The following is a 5044-nucleotide window of genomic DNA, read 5'->3' on the forward strand; positions in this document are numbered from 1 at the left end:
CTCAGGAACAGACGGCTGCTGTTGTGATTTGTCCTACTTAATAAAAGTTTAGCCAATATTTTTGAAATTTGTCGTGTTTATTTACAGGGTAAAGTTGTACAAGTCTACCAAAAGTTGATAGTATTTTAGTTTTTCAGGATGACCACAAGAGCTAGAATTTCTCTCTAAGATAGCCTCAGAATGTACCATTTAATCATTATTTTTTCAAAGGCTTCGCGCCGTGGAAGGGGGAGACCCCCCTTCCACACCATCCCCCGCCTCGGTCGCGTTGCTCCCTCGGCTTTGCGCAGGGGTCTGCTCCCTGCTACTTTTTTTTTCTAGAAAAACCCCTGGACATTTTCTACTCCCATGGGGCTCCTGAGGTCATCTTGACAGACCAGGGTTGTGAATTCTGGAACAAGGTGGAGTATTTACACATATAGATGTGTCATTTAACAGTGATTGATTAACACTGGCAAACAAGAAACCTAATAACTGTTGAATTCCTTAATTCAGGTAAACAAGTCCATGTTTGAGGAGTTTGGTGTCAAGCACCGAATCACATCAGCATACCATCCTCAGGTATAGTGTATATTATGTATGGGATAATGTACAGTGAGACGGTCATTATTGAGAAATTAACCCCATCAGGGTGATGCAGGACCCCGACTGGAATATGATCAGAACGGCGTCCATAGCAAAAGTCTGTTATTCATATAGCGGTCTGCTATACAGAAATAACAGACCGTAGAATGCCCTATTTGACCAATCAGAATCGAATATTCAGCAAAGCTGTGTAATAAAGAAATATAACTGACATCAAAGAAAGATCGATAAGCTTCTAAATAATGTTACTATTAACTTATACATATTTGTATTCCCCTTGCTTGTACTTTGCTGTTTTTACAGACCAACGGACTGGATGAGAGGACCAATCAAACATTGAAGAGGTCCATTGGCAAGACCCTTGATGGACAACAGGAGAGGTGGGAAGACAAATTAAAAGAAATAGTTTTTTTCAAATAACTGTTGTGTCCAAGCCTCTTCCAGGTATTCGCCCTATCGTCTGATGTATGGACGGGAGCCACGTCTGTTTTCAGAGGTGTGTAGTGGTTGACTTTTTCATATTACCATATTAACAATTTTGCACAAGGCTCTCACGCTGACCTGCACTGTCAGCTTGTCTTTATTGGACACTGAATGAAATAACACATACAAATTCATTAAGCTTCAATTGTTCTGGGTTACTCCATCATCACATCTATAACATGTTACTACATGGAAAGAAACGTTAGGTAGCTAAGTAATGTTACTTTTATGTACGCAAAACCGTGGCTATAAATTAAACTATTATTACTCAACACAACAGGCAAACATCAAGGCTGATATAAAACACTGGTTAAGAAATCTTGTTGGAATTTGCTGTTTCTGCATCGTAATACACGTTAGAAAGTGACAGTTAACTGACAGACTAGACTTTGACAGTAGCTAGCGTCTGTTAGACGTAGTTTTCTTACCTTCGTAGCTGTGAATATAGGTCACAGCATACAGCCTAAACCCCTTCTCCAATTTGCTGGTCGGAGTTTTCGTTTCCCTACATAATCGATGTACATCAGTGATGTTTATTGTCGGCAGCTCTTGTAAACACAGGGTGTAGAACGTTGCCATATTTGACCGGAAGCTGTGAAGCTGTATTACGGCGAATCAGGAAGTGCTTGTGCAAGTAGCTACTTAAAAGTTATTTGATTCAGAAAATGTATAGGAATATTCCTATTTTTCACCTCCCATACGAAAACATTGTTAATCAACCCACTTTTGAAAAAAAATTAGCCAGCCGTAATTTTGTCGGCTTTCATTTTTTGTGCGGTATAAGGTGACGGATTCTCTATAAGATAAATGTAAATATCTCCAAACTCCATGTCTGGTCGAGACGTTGCCAACTTCAAAGCAATGAACACATCAGCGGGTGCTGTGTATGGATTACAAGTTCCGAGTATGTATATCTTTTCTTAATATCTAATTTGAACATTTATGGTCTAAATAGATAGATTGTAGTGTTGTAAATCTGCAAGGCTGAAATTCCTCTGGCTGGCCGCTGTTCGTCGCCATTTTGTCGGCGTCTGTTGCCCTCCAGGTAGCCATGGTAGTCACGTGACTGCAAAGTATGAATATGCAACAGGTGTGCAGCCTCACCCAGCCCGAGTCCAGTCAGACTTGGCCAGCTGAGGCTGCTTAAACCCATCATCCACACAAAAGCCATCATCCACACAGACTACAACACTAATCTAATCTGAATCCACCAACCAAATGTCAGATCATCTAAACTCAAACTGTCTGAAATAATTAATAATTTTAAATGATGCAATTAAACGGAAGATCTGTAGCCTTTTTTAACTTTTTGGTCTATCTATGAACTTAAGTTTTGTTACTATTTTGTGTGATGCATATATTGCCTGCCTTCTACTCTCCTTGTGGGTCATTTAAAGTGTGAACCTTCGAGGGTTGTGTGATGCATTTTATTGCCTGCCTGTTCCTATGTTTTTGTGTGTTGTAAATCATCTTCCATGCAATCCTTTGATGTATGGGCCTGTTCCTCGACCCCCTGGCTAGCGTCAACGAAGCCAGAGGGTTACATGGCACGGCCGCCACCCCCTCCAATGGCATCCAGGGGAGCTTCAATTGTAAAGATTACCATCTGGTAAACAAAGGCTTTTGGTTTATTGGGGGACACCCCCTCCAGAACCCAACCCAAAGGAATAAGAACTCATGACTCGGAACAATCGGTGGACTTCTCCCGAGCGTTCCTTTAGAGTATGAAGCAACACGCAAAGAGAAGCTCCCATCTGAGGCCTCAGATTATTGTAATGTTTGCCTGTTATGTTGTTTGTTGATGCATGTTGTGATGTATCTTTGTTCGTACTTTTATTACAAATATATATGACCAGCAATTGCCTGCAAGTATTGTGTGCTTTTTGCATCTAAATATCTCATCTGTCTTAGACGCAATATCTGATAGAGAAATTGCCACGACAATTTGGGGGCTCGTCCGGGATACCTAACCTGAAGATTCTACGAAATATCGCTCCAAGACAGGTCCGAGGCGGTCCCAAAGCTCTACCTCGCCTCCAGGTGACTGTAACCAGACTAATGGGGTCGAGGAGGGGGTGCCTGTGGGGGATAAACTAGGGGTTCTTCAGTACGGTATCCAGAGGGAAAAAGAATTCAAGCAGGTGAGATCACAATACTTGTTTAAAAGCTACAAGAAATCCGTTAAGAGAACGGTATATATACTGTTTTGAGAACGTATATTCGAACGATCTGCCACGTTCGAGGAACTTTGTTATAGGAACATACGGTAAAGCAACTCCGGTTCCGTCAATATATATATGGTTATATATGTAACAGAAAGGGCAGGAGGGTCTGTCAAAACGGTAAAGGGAAACCCGTTAAGCGCTGTTGGGGTCATATATAAATAAATAATAATAATAGGTATACCGGCGGACCGCGTGCGAATCCCCCTTCACCTCCACCGTATGACGACAACGCCCAGACCGGCGCTCCATCCTTCAACCTCTATCCAGACCTCACAACAAGGAGGAAGCACCCGCTAACAGCGCAACGGGTTTTATGGCAGTCCGGTATACGTTTTCCGTGCATGGAGACCCAGTGACATTAAGGACATAGCAGAATGTCTCCCGGACCCATCTGCAGTGGGAGGGGAATCCCTCGCTACAGCCATTCTGGAAATGGCCCATCACCCATCGGCGAAGTGCGCCAAGTCAAACTGGGCCTACGGTGGGGTCGAATTCAAGGCGACATTCCCGGGAGAGACCAAGCTGATATAATGTTCGTGGAGGCGCCGGACGGCAAGGACGACCACAGGAAAGTGGGGATAAACAATGGACATATTATAGAAAGGACAGCGGACTATAAAATGGCGCCCCATTCATTCCTATTGAAAGTGCTCAATGGCGCAGGGGAACATCAAGGAGCGATTTGCTTCCGCATCATGGGAGCCTAGCCACGCCCTATTTCATGACGTACCGGATGCAGAAATATAGAATGCATGCGTGCCCATCCCCCCACTCCGGTCCAACAACAATATAAAATGATACCATAATGCACCTGTTCTTTGTCTTTGGATCTTTTGAATAAATGGATCAATACATGATGAATCACAATGATCGCAAGCAGAGGACCGTGAGAGTTATTGAGCAGCAGATGAACCAGTCCAAAAATCGGACACGTTAACGGAGCACTGAACTAGGCCCTCTCGGATGACATTTGTGTCACTACGACTCCTTTCAGCTGCACACCCCTCTTCCCCAGCAAGATAACGGCTAATAAAACGCTTGAGGTGGCGTTTTGAAAAGAAAAAACGTAAATTTTTTTAGTACACGGTATAAAGATAATTATGAACCTTTGATTGATATCCACACATTTTTTGCGGAGACACATTCCTGCACCCCACTTGTATTCGAGTGAACGAGGATATCTACTTCCGGGCCCCGTGATTTGAGGGACCCGTCCACAGCCCACTAAACCGACTGCAATACCAGGCTTGGCCTCTGAGCACTGGTGGATTCCAGAAATATGCACCAGTCCTGGGGGCAGGGGCGGACTGGCCGTCGGGCATACCGGGCGTTTGCCCGGTGGGCCGAGGTGCAATATGGGCCGACAGTCCCGAATTTTTTATTATTTTTATTTTTTTCCATTATAATGGTCTGACCGGCTGGCCCACGAAAGTAGTGGGCTGGCCCAATCACATCCCCTGGGCTGACCCAACACCAACCCCTTTCGATTTGGACCTGCCTACATAATGCATTAGGACGGTAAACAAACTCAGCGTGGCCCATGGCCTTGACATTCTTGACACGCGCACGCTAGTCTGCGGCCCATTGGCTGTCTTCTTTACTGACTAGGGGCTCGTCCAATCATATCACCAAACACCTTCTACCTTTAGCTTGGTCAGTGCACAGAAACGCACGTTTCGTGAGAATCCTCCAGTCCAAAATGGAGAGAAAGAGAAAAGGGGGTGCAGAGAAACTGCGAGACAAGAAGAGGC

General features: G+C 44.2%; 1 long non-coding RNA gene across 1 annotated transcript; it reads left to right on the forward strand.

Annotated features, from left to right (window-relative positions):
* Positions 1-334: 334 nt before the first annotated feature.
* On the forward strand, positions 335-2374 carry LOC132469091 (uncharacterized). Its single transcript, XR_009528351.1, has 3 exons — positions 335-401; positions 496-561; positions 889-2374. It is a non-coding gene; the product is annotated as an uncharacterized LOC132469091 (long non-coding RNA).
* The last annotated feature ends 2670 nt before the right edge of the window (positions 2375-5044 follow it).

Source organism: Gadus macrocephalus, chromosome 12, assembly GCF_031168955.1.
Source record: "Gadus macrocephalus chromosome 12, ASM3116895v1".
Lineage (NCBI taxonomy): Eukaryota > Metazoa > Chordata > Actinopteri > Gadiformes > Gadidae > Gadus > Gadus macrocephalus.